An 18,360-nucleotide genomic window follows, 5' to 3' on the forward strand; every position below is an offset into this window, starting at 1 on the left:
AAGATCTTCCCTCTAGCTGTTGAAGAATTGGCATAACAATTGGGTTGGGGAGGGGCTCAGGTCATGATCTCTCTTGGTTCATGAGTTCAGCCCCACGTTAGGCTATGTGCTGAGAGCTCTGTGCCTGGAGCCTACTTTGGATTCTGTGTACTCCCTCCTTCTACCCCTCTCACGCTCTGTCTCTCTCTCTCTCTCTCTCTCTCTCTCTGTCAAAAATAAACATTAAAAAAAAGAAAAGAAGAAGAAAAAAAGGAAAGGAAAAGAAAAGAAAAGAAAAGAAAAGAAAAGAAAAGAAAAGAAAAGAAAAGAAAAGAAAAAAGAAAAGAACTGTCAGCACAGAGCCCAACATAGGGCTCGAACTCATGAACTGAGAGATTATGACCTGAGCTGAAGTCAGAGGCTTAACTGACTGAGTCACCCAGTACACCTAAAAAAAAATATATTTTTTAATTGGGTTAGGGGATGATTCTGGGTACATTAGCATGAAAATAAACCTATGGACATAAGACATTGAGAATCCATATCCTCAGTTTAGGATTCACATATTGACCTCTGGAGCTAATTGACAGATACAAAAGAGTCTTTAGCTAAGACTAGAATACACAATTTGACTTAGAGCCTTCAGTTAAAAAAAAAAAAAAAATCTTTAAAGACAAAACTGACTTCAAACTTTTAGACTTGCAAGAAAACAAGATATGGAGAATTAAAAAAAAAATCCACAGGAAAAGAACACAAAAACAAAATTTCTCAAAAAGCAATTCTTAAAAAGACACCATGTGTGAACCAGTGGCTTTTTTTTTATTCAAAATATATTTCAAGGATCTTTTTGGAATTATTAAGAAGAGAAGGATTCTAGAACACTGAAAATGTGACAGGATGGACTATATGGGATGTGATTTCAAGATGGAAAATTCTTAAGTTCAGTCCAAAGGGACGTATTTCCTATAAAAAGGAAAAGTGTGGCTGATTCAAATTGTATAGTGGTGTTTGAAAAAGTTGAAGCAATCTGAAAGTAACCTGCAAGGTTACAGATCCTTTGAATATCAATAAAGACATGCTTATATATTTTCTTTGTTTTTTCCTTACTTCCTTTTACATTCATTAATTTATTCACTCAACAGAAAACATGAAATAAGGGTCTATACAAGGTACTATTGTAGGTCCAGGAGAAATAAAAATTAGGAAGTTAAAAACAGGTCTTCAAAGTACACAGTTTAGTAAAGTAGGAAAAATAATTATGAAGAATTGTATAAATATAAAATAGTATTAATGTAAAAGATGGATGGAATAACTGATTCATTCAAGTATAAAAGAAGAATTAGACAGTAAGGTCTATATAGGAAAATTTTTAAGCCACTTGAGTCAAAAGAAGGAATTTTGGGGTGCCTGGGTGGCTCTGTCGGTTAAGCATCTGACTCTTAGTTTCGGCTCAGGTCATGATTTCAAGGTTCATGTTTTTGAGCCCCTCATTGGGCTCCATGCTGACAGTGTGGAACCTGATTGGAATTTTGGAATTCTCTCCCTCTCTCTCTCTCTCTATCTCCCCTTCTCTCTGACTCTGCTCTCCTCTCCCCCCAACCAAAATAATAAACTTTAAGAAAAGAAGGAATTTCACGGCTAGAAAAACAATAGAAAACAGTATATGCTTTAGTATGTTTAGCCATAGAAAATAGTATATTCTTTATACTGTAAAAAACCACATAATGAATCATAATACTCATTGACTTTTAAAAACCTTTAGTACAAGGTAAATAAATCTGTTTTCTAAAGCGAGATATTTATTCTGACTTTCTTCTGGAATTGGGAGTAATTGATCACCTTGATGTTGACTGATTGTTTTATGGGTGGGTCTATTTCATTTTTTCCTCCTACTCTTAAGGTGTAGTGCTATTCCTAGGTAGGGGTAATTAATTTTAACTTATGTCCCTTCCTCAAAATTTGTGACCTTACGAGTTTTCAACTAAAAGCCCACACTCTAACAGCTCATTCACATTGATACGGCATTACATGCCTTCTAGTTTCTGAAATCTCTAGTCAGCATTTTATCCCCTCCACTGTTCTGTTCTTCTGAGCAACTTAAAGCTGTACCATGTACTTTTGAAATGTACAGCTCAGGACTCAAAAAAGTTGAGTGGTATTTGTATATAGATTTCTGTGTCCCTTCTCTACAGTTCTTTCCTCTATTCGTTATGTTTCTTTTTTTTTTTTTAATGTTTATTTATTTTTGAGACAGGGAGAGACAGAGCATGAACAGAGGAGGGTCAGAGAGAGAGGGAGACACAGAATCTGAAACAGGCTCCCGGCTCTGAGCTGTCAGCACAGAGCCCGATGCGGGGCTCGAACCCATGGACTGCGAGATCACGACCTGGGCCAAAGTCGGATGCTCAACCGACTGAGCCACCCAGGCGCCCCGATGTTTCTGAAATCACAGTCTGATGAAATTAAACTTCAGTCTCTCCCAGCAGCAGTAATACTTTTGGTTTTTACTTGCACTCCACTGCCCCACACTATGATTTGGAAATACCATTAAGGTGAGAATGAACATTAATATATTATGTTTCCTTTTGTCAAATACTATAGCCCCTCAAGTCCTATGTACATTGATTGCTCACCAATGCCTTCCAAATGTGGTTGTATGTAAATTAATATAGGTTATTTAGTTATATTTTTGCAAAAGACTTAATCTATTAGCATGTTGGTGGGAGGTGAAAGAGAATGGCAGGTTCTTTGATCTGCTTAAAAGCTTAAACTCTTAGGTGGGCATTGTGAAACTGGAATAGAAGGTGTGGACTTCAAAACTATTTGTCCCTCCTTTAATCACAATACTGGGCCGAGTATGTATCTTTGCCCTTTTTCCATGGGTGATGATTGTTTTTATTATCTAAATCCTTCTTCCACTGTACAGGGTTTCCTCCAATGTCCTCAGGTAATAGTATTGCGGTCCATCCCCTGAAGATGAAGGCATCTGTTAATTAAGAGAGATAGGTCTAGGTAAATTTTAGGTATTGGGTTCCATTCCCCACCCTAGTTGCAATGGGATTTTGCCAGTACCCACAAACTACAGGTTTTGAGGACTTTCTTTCTGGAGTCTTTTGTTTTGTGTTAGAAGCAATATAAATAAGCCAGGGCAGATTTCAGCAATGGCTGTTGTTCCCTTCCATCAGTCAGTAAATCAGAACTCTCTCTAGATTGTCCCTGATCCATTCTGTAAGATTCCAGTGGGTTCCTGGAGAAAACATTTGCAAGAGGTTGAGAACCCTTGTGTCTATCATCTTCAGAGTCATACTCTCACACTAGCTCACACTGGTCTTCAGAAACTCATTAAAACTTTCTAGTTTAATCACTCTATTGCCTTGTTTGGCCCAGATAGTATCTGCCTTAGGTAATCAAATGTTCTGGGCTTTTTCCTCCCTGAAGGTACCTTTCTCTTTCCAAATTTCTGTTATAAGTTTGACTTGCAACTTTAGTTCTCTAATGAATTCGAGAAAAGTTGTTAATTTACAGTTACTCCAGATTTTTAGTTGTTGTGAGAATTTCCAGCTCTACTCTTCTTTGAGCTGCTAACCAGAACCCTGAATATATTGCTCTTTTAAGCCCCTCATAATGTGAGATCAAATATACTTTAGATATATCCTAATGAAAATACATTAAAAATGGGAAATAAGATTTAAAAATATTTATTAGGAAAATGATAAATTATATTTACTTTCATATCAGTGATATTTGAAATTACCTTTAAATTTTAATCTATTTTTCTTCTTAAACATACTGCCCTCAATAAACAATGTTTATTTTGGGTAACCTCAAACTTACCTACTGGAACACTCTAGTCACCCTCCTTGGCCCAGGTTATGTGGGCAATTAGATTACAATCTGAAGCATAACTCTATGACTTGGTTATAAAGATAGAAAATATTAAGGATTGAAAGGATCTTAGAGATAAGATCAAGAGTTCTTAATCAGTTCATAAATTTGTTGTAAAATCATGTCTCTAGATATTTCTGAAATATTCTGAGGAATAAGTTAATGTATTTTATTAAATTTACAAAGACACTAGTATTGCCCTAGGATTGTTAAATCCCATTGATGAGGTTCTATATCATAAAGATTATGTCATATTATCTATCTACCTTCTGCTTCTATTATATACTCCTAGAGAAATTATCCTGCTGCTCAGTTTTTATTCTTGTAACTAACCTTTAGAACTTGGGTTCTAAATATCCTTTCAAAAAATCCAAAGAGAAGAAAAATAAGAAAACAGGATTTTCTATGCCCGAATTGTGTGTTAATACACAAATCCTCAGTATCTTCCCTCAAAGAAAAAAAATTACATCTCATGTTCTATGCTCATGACTACTGCTTCGATTGCACTATTGATGGGTTCTCTAAGACATTAAATCATCACCACTAATAATACTGGTAAATTTATTCAATACATAAGTGAAATACCTTCCCATAAGTCAAACTTCTGTGTTGAGAATATCTGATACTTAATCACCTATTTTATTAATGTAATAAATAGGTTTATTATGATGAAGCTTTGTAGAGATACTCAGGTGGCTATTTTAAGAGGACTTTTATTCATAAAAGAAAAAATTTAATGATATTCAAAATTAATAAATACCTGAAGATTTGCTAGAAATTTGTGTTGGCCAGATGATTTTTATAAGAACAAAATATATGTGGGGCGCCTGGGTGGCGCAGTCGGTTAAGCGCCCGACTTCAGCCAGGTCACGATCTCGCGGTCCGTGAGTTCGAGCCCCGCGTCAGGCTCTGGGCTGATGGCTCAGAGCCTGGAGCCTGTTTCCGATTCTGTGTCTCCCTCTCTCTCTGACCCTCCCCCGTTCATGCTCTGTCTCTCTCTGTCCCAAAAATAAATAAACGTTGAAAAAAAATTAAAATAAAAAAAAAAGAACAAAATATATGAAATAAACACATAAATGATAATAAAATATATTTAAAAATGCAAATAAGAATAAGTGCTAAAATAAGACTATCAATTTAAAACATCAAATATATTGAATATACACAGAATCACAGAGCTTAATTATAAGTAACTTGTATAATTGAAAGAAATATAGCAATATAAATGTAACTGTAAGTGAAGCTCACCTAGGCCTGGGAAAATAATTTTAAAAAGTCAGCTTATTTTGAAAATCCCTTATCCTAATTTGTTCACTCCTAACTGTTACATTGGCTATCCTATTGAGTAATATAACTATTTTATCTCCAGTACCAAGCTCAGTGCACAGCATAAAAATTGGTTCTTAATCTATATGGGCAAATAATTGAATAAAGGCATCATACTGTTATGGTCTTACTATCATTTGTACTGTAGTGTGCTATTTGAGTAAGTCTGACTAAATTGTATTTACTTATATGCTTGTGACCTGGAAGAATTCGTTTTGCCAATAAAACTTAAATTTCTTTTATATCATTTTCCTTTTATTGTAGGATATAGGGCCAATTAACTTAATGTAATATACCAATGATTAAGTTAATTTTAATTTCTCAATTTTTCAAAAAGGCAGAGACCTTATGGTATATAACTTTGCATTCCCAAAGAAATTTGTCACAAAGTGGGAAATGGGATTAAAATATACACAGGTTGATTTTCTAGTTTTATAGGCTATAATGTATGACCTTTGGCTGCATTCTAATCTACCAACCTTGTTTGTCTTTTTTCCATTTTTGTCAAAGTTGAGGTTATTTGGTTTTCTGAGTATTTTTATAAAAATAGGTACATTTTTATTCTTTCAGAATTGTTTACTTTTAGGTGTTTAACTTTAAAATATTTCTAAAGTTTCTTTTAAAATAGAAATGGAATTTTCAAGATATTACATATTCTACAATCAAAATTTACTTGTATGCTTACAATTGACTCTTGATTTACATACCTATTGTGTGTTCTCTAAAGTAATCAAATATTTTTGAGAGTTTCTTCAATTCATAAAGTCTAACTAATGCTATTTTTGTAACTGTTTTTTTTTTCCCCAATGTGCTGGATAATTTCAAGTAACTAAACATTTAAGAATTAGGTTGTAGGGGCGCCTGGGTGGCGCAGTCGGTTAAGCGTCCGACTTCGGCCAGGTCACGATCTCGCGGTCCGTGAGTTCGAGCCCCGCGTCAGGCTCTGGGCTGATGGCTCAGAGCCTGGAGCCTGTTTCCGATTCTGTGTCTCCCTCTCTCTCTGCCCCTCCCCCGTTCATGCTCTGTCTCTCTCTGTCCCAAAAATAAATAAAAGTTGAAAAAAAAAATTAAAAAAAAAAAAAAGAGGTTGTAGCTTTCAATTTGCTCTTTTTATTTCTTTTTATTTTTTTTTTAATTTTTTTTTTCAACGTTTATTTATTTTTGGGACAGAGAGAGACAGAGCATGAATGGGGGAGGGGCAGAGAGAGAGGGAGACACAGAATCGGAAACAGGCTCCAGGCTCTGAGCCATCAGCCCAGAGCCTGACGCGGGGCTCGAACTCACGGACCGCGAGATCGTGACCTGGCCGAAGTCGGACGCTTAACCGACTGCGCCACCCAGGCGCCCCTCTTTTTATTTCTTTTTAATCAAAGATGATAGTATATTCACTTAAGCACTCTACAAACAAACATTATGCTGACCAAGGAAAAATTCTCTTCAGAAAAATGAATTTAGGTATATCTAAATGATTTTAAATGTTCATAGCTATCCAAGTTTTCAAACTGTAAAAGTTCTGAGCAGAATGTTTATTTTATAACTGATCAATCTTGTAACAAAGAAAATAATCATCTTAGTTCCGATTGCACTCAAGAAGCAAACTAGGTAAATAAATATAAGTGAGAAATGATCTTCAGATACATTATAATCTCCTTGATGGTGTCTTCTTATTTTTCTTAAATCTCAGAGTGGTGGCACAGAACAGGTTATTAATAAATCAGTGTTTGGCAATTAAAGGTGATTATCATAAGTACTCATGCTAATATACATTAAAGGTGAAATAAATCAAATAGGAGAAAAGTTAAATGCCTTTTGAAATACAAAATATATTTATTTGCACAGCTCTGTAAATGTTCTCTTATTTCTCCTCTGACAAAACAAAAAACTCTTAAGTTACATTGTTCAAAACGTGGCATTCAAGACTACTCTTTTCAAGTTACCTGAACCCAACTGTATAAACTCAGTTTGGAAGGAAACTGGTACATATTTGTTAATGGAAATGGCCCCCCACACACATATGTACACATATATATTAGTTACATGCGTGTATCTAATTCACGCTATAAACTTCGAAGTTAGATATGTTCATATATTTCCATTTTTTATACAAATAAACTGAGACACAAGAGGGTAATTTAACATAGGTCACACAATCCAAAATAAATAAAAAAAACCCAGTTTTGAATCCATCTAATCTGGCTCTAATTTCAAGCTCTAAGTTACTTTTTTAAAATGTTTACTCATTTTGAGAGAGAGCGTGTCCATGAGTGTAACTAGGGGAGGGACTGACAAAGAGGGGAGAAAGTATCCCATGAAGGTTCTGTGCTTTCAGTGCAGAGCCTAACAGGAGGCTTGATCTCAGAAACCATACAGTCATGACCTGAGACAAAATCAAGAGTCAGTTGCTCAATGAACTGAGCCACACAGGTGTCTCTCAAGCTCTAAGTTACTTTCAGTGCTACCTTGGAGACCAAAGGAATCTCCATGGGATACCTGTTGTGCCCCTTACCCTCCACCATAACTCCTTAACATTACATAAGAGACATGATATGAACTAGATGTGAACTAGAATTTCACTAATGAAATGAATAGCTGTTCATTAAGTCAAAATGTTTTACAGGAATAATAAGTTCATTCAATGCCTGAATGAAAATGCTGGTAAACTGTGGCAATTAGAATACTTTCACTCTATTTTTTTTTTCAATTAATTTCTTAGTTGCATGGTGGACTAAACCTTTAATTCCTTCTTTTTTAAATTTTTTTTTTTTTTTTTTTTCAACATTTATTTATTTTAGGGACAGAGAGAGACAGAGCATGAACGGGGGAGGAGCAGAGAGAGAGGGAGACACAGAATTGGAAACAGGCTCCAGGCTCTGAGCCATCAGCCCAGAGCCTGACGCGGGGCTCGAACCCACTGACCGTGAGATCGTGACCTGGCTGAAGTCGGAGGCTTAACCGACTGCGCCACCCAGGCGCCCCTTTTTTTTTTAAATTTTTTTTTTTTCAACATTTATTTATTTTAGGGACAGAGAGAGACAGAGCATGAACGGGTTTAATTCCTTCTTTAAGGGACAATTAAGAAACATTCCCTAGTAACATGGTAAAATTTAAATTAAAATAGTAGCAGTAGTAAAAACAACAATGATAATAATTTGGTAACACTATAGCTGATAAGATCTTAAGTATAGCAGATGATTGTAGTGCCCAATAAATCTCTTAATCACTTTTATTCACATAGCCCCAAATTCTTCCAATAAGACATGTATTTCTTTGCCTACAGTCTTTTTCTAGCCACTGAAACATTCTTTCCTTTCTATGCTCCAGGCCAGAGAGTTGGGGAATCAATGCTACCTGAGAGCAGGCCTCATCCAACTGATGAAAATTGGTGTAGAAACTCCAAGTCTGTCAATTTGCAGACAGTGCAGATCTGAAGAGTATACCCTACACAAGCATTCCTATCGCCTACAGTAATAATTGGCTCAATAATAAACTCAACATTGCTCCCTTCCATTTCAGTTGTCTAACTTCCTCACTCCCTTATCCTCTACCTCCCACCTTCCAAGTTAATTGCTTGCACTTGAATCATTGTCTCAGAAACAGCTCCTGAAGAAATCTCTATTATCACTTTAAGGTTAGTCTGAAAAAATATACAAACATTCAGCTTAGATTTGGATTATGAGATTTACATGGAATAGTCTGTTCCATCTGTTCCATCTGTTTCTAATAGCCTTGGCATATCTGTAACTGTATAAAGATGAAGTATATTTAATATACTAAATGCATCAGTTACCCTGACATTGCAAGAATGATAATTTCCACAAAACATTAAATCAAATAATTTTAATTTCTTTCATTTAAGGAAGAATTTTAGTAGTCACTGTATGTAATTAAAAACTTGCCAACTTGCTTATTTTACTGTTTCAAAACTTTTTGTGAAGAACCGAGTAATGTGTGCATTTGTGTGTATTCAGTGGTATTTCATCCACTTCTATAGTTTGTTATTTTGTGATTTATAGAATTTTTAAATTTCGGGGCGCCTGGGTGGTGCAGTCGGTTGAGCGTCCGACTTCAGCCAGGTCACGATCTCACGGTCCGGGAGTTCGAGCCCCGCGTCAGGCTCTGGGCTGATGGCTCAGAGCCTGGAGCCTGTTTCCGATTCTGTGTCTCCCTCTCTCTGCCCCTCCCCCGTTCATGCTTTGTCTCTCTCTGTCCCAAAAATAAATGTTGAAAAAAAAATTTTAATTTATTTACTAAAAATTGCAAAAATATGCTTCATTGGCAATCAGAGAAACCCAAGGTAACCAATATTTTCACTCTTAATTCATCATAACAACTGGAAAAACCAGGAATTATGATTACCTAGAAAACTTAGTAAAAATAGGACTCAATGATAACTTCACTATAGATATATGATTGCTCAGGTAATCAAAACTTGTCCAGGATAATGGCATTAAATGATATACATTCAAATTCCTTAGAATTCACTCACTTCAGTGACAAGATATAAAATATGCCAAGCATTCAGAAGAAATATATAATTCATATTTATACACCTACACATACACATAGGTATGTGTATTTTTTCTTTTTTTAACATGAATTTTCATTAGAGCTTATTATTTAAATAAATTTTGGATTTATTACCTAAAAATTGCTCAGAAATCAAAGAGAGTTCCCATATATTCCCCCCTCCCTTTACTCCACATACAATTTTTCCTATTATTTATTTTTTTTCATTTTGTCTTATTTTTTTAATTTACATCCAAGTTAGTTAGCATACAGTGCAACAATAGTTTCCCATTTAGCCCATCCCCCCCTCCCACAACCGTTCCAGTAACCCTCTGTTTGTTCTCCATATTTAAGAGTCTCTTATGTTTTGTCCCCCTACCTATTTTTATATTATTTTTTCTTCCCTCCCCTTATGTTCATCTGTTCTCTGTATTAAAGTCCTCATGTGAGTGAAGTCATATGATATTTGTATTTCTCTGACTGACTAATTTCCCTTAGCATAATACCCTCTAGTTCCATCCATGTAGTTGTAAATGGCAAGATTTTATTAGTTTGATTGCTGAGTAATACTCCATTGTGTGTGTGCGTGTGTGTGTGTGTGTGTGTGTGTGTGTGTGTGTGTGTGTACCATATCTTCTTTATCCATTCATCCATCATTGGACATTTGGGCTCTTTCCACACTTTGGCTATTGTTGATAGTGCTGCTATAAACATTGGGGAGCATGTGCCCCTTTGAAACAGCATACCTCTATCCTTTGAATAAATACCTAGCAATGCAGTTGCTGGATAGTAGGGTAGTTATAATTTTAATTTTTGGAGGAAACTCCATACCGTTTTCCAGAGTGGCTGCACTAGTTTGCATTCCCATCAGCAGTGCAAAAGAGATCTTCTTCCTCCGAATCCTCACCAACATCTGTTGTTACCTGAATTGCTAATGTTAGCCATTCTGACAGGTTTGAGGTGGTATCTCATTTAGGTTTTGATTTGTATTTCCCTGATGATGAGTGATGTTGAGCATTTTTTTTTTTTATGTGTCGGTTGGCCATCTGGATGTCGTTTTTGGAGAAGTGTCTATTCATGTCTTTTGCCCATTTCTTCACTGGATTATTTGGTGTTTGGGTGTTGAGTTTGATAAGTTCTTTATAGATTTTGGATACTAACCCTTTATCTGATAGGTTGTTTGAAGTATCTTCTCCCATTACATTGGTTGCCTTTTAGTTTTGCTGACTGTTTCCTTCACTGTGCAGAAGCTTTTTATTTTAATGAGGTCCCAATAGGTCATTTTTGCTTTTGTTTCCCTTGCCTCCAGAGACATATCAAGTAAGAAGTTGCTGGAGCCAAGGTCAAAGAGGTGGCTGCCTATTTTCTCCTCTAGGATTTTGATGGCTTCCTGTCTTACATTTAAGTCTTTCATCCATTTTGAATTTATTTTTGTGTATGGTGTAAGAAAGTGGTGCAGGTTCATTTTTCTGCATGTCACTGTCCAGTTTTCCTAGCACCACTTGCTGGAAAGACTGTCTTTATTCCACTGGATATTCTTTCCTACTTTCTCAAGGACTAGTTGGCCATGTTTGTGGGTCCATTTAGGGGTTCTCTATTCCGTTCCATTGATCAGAGTGTCTGTTCTTGTGCCACTACCATACTCTCTTGATTATTACAACTTTGTATTACAGCTTGAAGTCCAGGATTGTGATTTGCTTTGGTTTTCTTTTTCAAGATTGCTTTGGCTATTCGGGGTCTTTTCTGGTTCCATAAAAATTATGGATTGTTTGTTCTAGCTCTGTGAAGAATGCTGGTGTTATTTCAATAGGGATTGCATTAAATATATAGATTGATTTGGGTAGTATTGACATTTTAACAATATTTTTCTTCCTATCCAGGAGCATGGAATATTTTTCCATTTTTTTAGTGTCTTCTTCAATTTCTTTCATAAGATTTCTACAGCTTTAAGTATATAGATTTTTCACCTCTTTGGTTAGATTTATTCCTGGTATTTTATGGGTTTTTGGGGCAATTGTAAATGGGATAGATTCCTTGATTTCTCTTTCTGTTACTTCATTGTTGGTATATAGAAATGCAACCGATTTCTGTGCATTGATTTTATATCCTGCAACATTGCTGAATTCTTGGATCACTCCTAGCAGCTTTTTGGTGGAATCTTTTGGGTTTTCCACATAGAGTATCATGTCATCTGTGAAGAGTAAAAGTTTGGCCTCCTCCTGGCTGATTTGGATGCCTTTCATTTCTTTGTGTTGTCTCATTGCTAAGGCTAAGACTTCCAAAACTATGTTGAGTAACAGTGGTGAGAGTGGACATCCCTGTGTTGTTCCTGACCCTAGAAGGAAAGCTCTCAGTTTTTCCCCATTGAGGATGATATTAGCGTTGTGTCTTTCATATACGGCTTTTTTGATCTCAAGGTATGATATTTCTATCCCTACTTTCTTCAGGGTTTTTATCAAGAAACAATACTGTGTTTTATCAAATGCTTTCTCTGCACCTATTTGGAGGATCAGGTAGGTCTTGTCCTTTCTTTTATTGATGTGATGAATCGCATTGTTTTGTGGATATTGAACCAGCCTTGCAGCCCAGGTATAAATTCCATTTGGTCGTGGTGAATATTTTTTTTTAATGTATTGCTAGATCTGGTTGACTTGTTGAAGATTTTTGCAACCATGTTCATCAGGGAAATTGGTCTTTAGTTCTCCTTTTTAGTGGGATCTTTGTCTGGTTTTGGAATCAAGGTAATGCTGGCTTCATAGAGTTTGGAAGTTTTCCTTCCATTTCTTTTCTTTTCTTCTTCTTCTTCTTTTTTTTTTTTTTTTTTTTTTGGGACAGCTTCAAGAGAATAGGTGTTAACTCTTCTTTAAATGTTTGGTAGAATTCCCTTGGAAAGCCATCTGGCCTTGGACTCTTATCTTTTGACAGATTTTTGATTACTAATTCGATTTCCTTACTGGTTATGGGTCTGTTCAATTTTTCTATTTCTTCCTCTTTCAGTTTTGGTAGTGTGTATGTTTCTAGGAATTTGTCCATTTCTTCCAGATTGCCCATTTTATTGGCATATTATTGCTCATAATATTATCTTATTATTGTTTTTGTTTCTGCTGTGATCTCTCCTCTTTAATTCTTGATTTTATTTATTTGGGTTCTTTCCTTTTTCTATTTGATCAAACTGGCTAGTGGTTTATCAATTTTGTTAATTCTTTCAAAGGACCAGCTTCTGGTTTCATTGATCTGTTCTACTGTTTGTTTGTTTGTTTGTTTTGATAGCATTAATTTCTGCTCTAATCTTTATTATTTCCTGTCTTTTGCTCGTTTGGGTTTTATTGCTGTTCTTTTTCCAGCTCCTTAAGGTGTAAGGATAGGTTGTATATCTCAGACATTTCTTCTTCCTTTTTGAGGAAGGCCTGGATTGCTATATATTTTCCTCTTATGACTGCCTGTGTTGCATCCCAGAGGTTTGGGGTTGTGGTGTCATCATTTTCATTGGCTTCCATGTACTTTTTAATTTCTTCTTTAACTTCTTGGTTAGCCCATTCATTCTTTAGTAGAACGTTCTTTAGTCTCCATGTATTTGTTATTTTTCCAAATTTTTTCTTGTGGTTGATTTTGAGTTTCATAGCTTTGTGGTCTGAAAATATTCACTGTATGATCAACCCTTTTGTACTTTTTGAGGGCTGATTTGCATCCCAGTATGTGATCTATTCTGGAGAACATTCCATATGCACTGGAGAAGAATGTATATTCTGCTGCTTTAGGGTGAAGTGTTCTGAAAATATCTGTTAAGTCCATGTGGTCCAGTGTGTCATTCAAAACCATTGTTTCCTTGTTGATTTTCTGATTAGATGATCTGTCCATTGCTGTGAGTGTGGTGTTGAAGTCCCCTGCTATTATGGTACTATTATCAATGAGTTTCTTTATGTCTGTTATTAATTGATTTATATATTTGGGTGCTTCACATTTGGAGCATAAATGTTTACAATTGTTAGGTCTTCTTGGTGGATAGACCCCTTAATTATGATATAAAGCCTTTCTTTATCTCTTGTTACAGTCTTTATTTTAAAGTCTAGATTATCTGATATAAATGGGGCTAATCTGGCTTTCTTTTGTCAATAATTAGTATGGTAAATGGTTCTCCATCCCCTTACTTTCAATCTGAAAGTGTCTTTAGGTCTCAAATGTGTCTCTTGTAAACAGCATATAGATGGATCTTGTTTTCTGATCCAGTCTGTTACCCTACATCTTTTGACTAGAGCATTTAGTCCATTGATGTTTAGAGGAGTACTGAAAGATATGAATTTATTGCCATTATGTTTCTTGTAGAGTTGGAGTTTCTGGTGGTGTTCTCTGGTCCTTTCTAGTCTTTGTTGCTTTTGGTATGTATGTATGTATGTATGTATGTATGTATTTTGTATTCTCTACCCTCAGATAGTCCCCCTTACAACTTCTTGCAGGGCTGGTGTAGTGGTCACAAACTCCTTTAATTTTTGTTTGTCTGGGAAACTTTTAATCTCTCCTATTTTGAATGACAGCCTTGCTGGATAAAGAATTCTTGGCTGCATATTTTTCTGATTCAGTACATTGAATACATCCTGCCGCTCCTTTCTGGCCTGTCAAGTTTCTGTGGATAGGTCTTCTGTGAACCTGATCTGTCTTCCCTTGTAGGCTAAGGACACTTTTCCCTTGCTGCTGTCATGATTCTTTACTTTTCTGAGTATTTTGTGAATTTGACTCTGATATGCCTTGTCAATGGTCAGTTTTTGTTGAATCTAATGGGAGTCCTCTGTCCTTCCTGCATTTTGATGTCTGTGTCTTTTCCCAGGTTAGGAAAGTTTTCCACTATGATTTGCTCAGATAACATTACTACCCCTTTTTCTCTCTCTTCCTCTTCTGGGACCCCTATGATTCTGTGTTCCTTTTTAATGAGTCACTGATTTCTCTAATTCTTAAATTGTGCTCTTTTACCTTATTCTCCCTCTTTTTTTCTGCTTCATTATTCTTCACAAGTTTGTCCTCTATATCGCTGATTTGCTGCTCTGCCTCATCCATCCTTGCTGCCGTGGCATCCATTCGAGATTGTAGCTCAGTTATAGCATTTTTTATTTCATCCTGACTAGATTTACTTCCTTTATATCCACAGAAAGGGATTCAAATTTATTTTACACTCCAGCTAATATTCTTATTATCGTGATTCTAAATTCTGGTTCAGACATTTTGTTTGTATCTGTGTTGGTTAAGTCCCTGGCTGTCATTTCTTCCTGCTCTTTCTTTTGGGGTGAATTCCTTCATTTTGTCATTTTGAAGGAAGAAAAGGAATTAATGAGGTAAAAAAATTTTTAAATTAAAAGTAAAAGAAATTAAAACTAAAAAAATTAAAAACAACACACACATGCACACACACACACACAAAATCAAATAAATGATTCCAGCTCCTATAAATTCTAGCTCCCAAATAAGTGATTCTAGAGAAAAAAGTGGGGAAAAAGAAAAAAAAAGAAATCATTTGAAAGTTGGAATAAATGAATACAATTAAATAGAATAAAAAGAAATGATTGAAGTAAAAAAGAATTTGAAAAATTTACAAAAAAGTAGAGAATATAGTAGAAAAATTAAATAAAAATATTTTTAATAAAAATTGAAAATAAAAATACTTTTTCTCTTTCCATATTCAAGAAAAAGAAAAGAAACGAAAAGGAGAAAAAAAAAAGAAAGAAAATTGAATAGACGAACCAGTGAACAGACTGAAACACGATTGAAATTACTTTGTTTTCCCCTAGAAGTCAAACCATGAAATGCTTTATAGTCTGTAAGCTAAGCAGGCAGAGAGACTTTTGTTCCTGAAGAGGGAGGTTGGCCCAGTTGGGTGGGGCTTAGTGCAACATCTCCATTCTCCACTAGATGGCGCTGCCTAGCTTACTGGTGTGGATTGTTGTGGCGCTTGTAGGTGTGTATGCTCGCATGCACTGGAGAGGTGAAAATGGAATCACCCAGCTGCCCAGTCTCTAGTATTGGAACTCTGTTCTCCATGGTCAGCAATCTTGCACATTTTTTCTCTGGCTTCCATCCACTCCCTGCTTTTACACTGTCTGTGACCAAGCCCCAGGCAGCACCTCTTTCCTGAGTTTTATCTTAGGTGCGGCTGTTTTTCCAGACCCCTTACTTCTGACAGGCTGTGGCTTTGTCCCATTCTGCCCCTCTGTGGGAGGGTCTCAGTGAGCAATGGCTGGGTGCTGGCCTCACCCAGAAATGTTCACGGGACTGTGCTGCTGCCGATGCCCAGAAACTGCAGCTGGGTGCCAGCCTGCCCCAGATAAAGTTCACGTGATTGTGTAGCAGCAGCATTTTAGGTATTATGGAAAATCACAACACACATCTGGCACCAGGCTTCACCCTTAATGACCTTGTTCCAGCACTAGCAAAGGTGGTTGTTCTCCTGGGTCCACTGGGGCCTTTACCACTGGGGGGGCACACAGACTCTACCAGATGTCCTCCCAGCAGGAGAATTTTCTCTCCCCATGTGCCTTGAAGACCCCCAGACTTCACTCTGCTCCTGGGGATTCACCCTTCCCACCAGAGGACTGCCAGGTATTGAGCTGCTGAATTTCAGACTCTGTGCTCCCCCTATTTACAGAGTCTTAATGGAGCTTAAACCCTCTCCTTTCTCCATTCTACCTTTTTAATTCAGTCCCTGAGGCTGCTTCCACTTTTCTACTTTCTCTCCAGTTGCTTTGCAGGGGTTGCTTTTCCCATATTCTCCCTCTCACCCATCTCTGTCCTCTCTCTGCAAGCAAAAACAGCCTCCTGCCCCCTGTGGCTTCTCTCTCTCCCAGTTCACTTCTCCCTGCTGTGTACCTGCTGAGTTCCATGGCTCAGGTTGTGCAGATTTTTGTGTTAATCCTCAAATCAGTTTTCTAGGTGTGCAGGATGGTTTACTGTTGATATGGCTCTATTTCATGGATGTGAGATGCAAAAAAAACTTCCATGCTGTTCAACCATCTTGGCTCCTCCCTCCAATTTTTCCTATTATTAAACATCTTGCAATAATGTAGTATATTTGTCATGATTGATGAACCAATACATTATTGCTAACTGAAATACAAATACATAGTTTACATTAGGATGAAGTGTTCTGTTATACAGTTCTGTGGGTTTCAACAAATATATAATGTTATGGGGGTGCCTAGGTGTCTCAGTTGGTTAAGCATCTGACTTCAGCTCATTTCATGATCATGCAGTTTGGGAGTTTGAGCCCCACATTGGTCTCTGTGCTGATGGCTCAGAGCCTGGAGCCTGCTTGGGATTCTATGTCTCTCTCTTTGTGCCCCTCCTCTTCTCACACTTTGTCTCTCTCTCTTGCTCTCTCTCTCAAAAATAAATAAACTTTTAAAAATTTTAAAATATAATGTTATGTAGCCACCATTACAGTATTACACAGAATACTTTACTACCCAAAATATACTCTCAGTTCCATTTATTCATTTTTTTCTTTCTTTCCTTCTTTCTTTCTCTCTTTCTCTCTCTCTCTCTCTCTCTCTCTCTTTCTTTCTTTCTTTCTTCTTAGAGAGAGAGAGAGAGAGAGAGTGTGTGTGTGTGTGTGAGTTGGGGAGAGGGGCAGTGAGAGACAGAGAGAGAGAGAGAATCTTAAACAGGCTCAATGCTAAGTGTGGCTTGATGCAAGTCTCAATCCCATGATCCTGGGATCATGACCTGTGCTGAAATTAAGAGTCAGACACTCAACTGACTGAGCCAATTAGGTGTCCTTATTGTTATTATTTTTAAAACTGAAATTCTAATTCAAGTTCTCTATGTCCAAGGAATTTTGATAGAGTGATTATAAATAGTAAAAGCAGGTCAAGAGATCTAACAATAGTAAAGCAAAAATTTATTGTTGCAGGGTCCTGTAACATCAAATCAACCTAAGAGATTTCAAAAAGGAAAGAAGATGAAAGTATGTGACAATTTGCTCCACATCAGGATAGAATTTATTGAAGGAAGGGATATGATTACTGTATGTAGAATTGTCCAAAATAATTAAAATTTGGCCACAAGTTGGAGAAAAAATTACAAGTGAAATTACAACTTGATGAAGCATTCCAAAGTATGTCTGCAGAATGAGATTCTATGGCCAGATGCTCTAATACACGCTATTCTGGAAAAGGTTAAAGGGGTTTATTTACTGCAGGCCTTTTCACAAGCTTTAACAAGATAATGTTCACCATCAATTCCCAATAAATGGGGATAATATGATGCCGCCATTCCTAACCTAGTTTTCCCTACTGGTCTTTGTTGCTTAACCATTTTTCTTGGGATTAGTGTTTCAGAGGACACACTTAGAAAGCACTACATTAGAGAATTATAAGCTGTGATAATGCATTTCTATGATCCCTACTCTTCTTCATATGTAATACAACACAAGGACTGCCATAAAATAAACAGTTACCTTGTAACAGACTAAATGTATTAAAACATAATCTATTGCATCTTTATACAGGCTTCAAAAATAAGTATTGCCATTTATTTTATAAGCCAGGATATTGAGGCTAAAAGTATTGCTTGACTTGTCCACAGTATACACACAAAAATTTGTACTTTTTTATTGTGGTAAAATCAATATTACATAAAATTTACCATTCTAACCATTTTTAAGTATACATTTCAATAGCA

At 36.3% G+C, this 18,360-nt stretch overlaps 1 long non-coding RNA gene across 1 annotated transcript in view; it reads right to left on the bottom strand.

Moving 5' to 3' along the window:
• Positions 1-2,187: 2,187 nt before the first annotated feature.
• Positions 2,188-18,360, bottom strand: part of LOC147576839 (uncharacterized) — a 100,515-nt gene continuing 84,342 nt past the window's right edge. Inside the window, exon 3 of the long non-coding RNA XR_015241198.1 lies at positions 2,188-2,965. This is a non-coding gene — a long non-coding RNA (uncharacterized LOC147576839). The remainder of the gene's footprint in view (positions 2,966-18,360) is intronic.

This window comes from Puma concolor, chromosome D1, assembly GCF_028749965.1.
Source record: "Puma concolor isolate L17-30 chromosome D1, mPumCon1.1.hap2, whole genome shotgun sequence".
In the NCBI taxonomy this organism is placed as follows: Eukaryota; Metazoa; Chordata; class Mammalia; order Carnivora; family Felidae; genus Puma; species Puma concolor.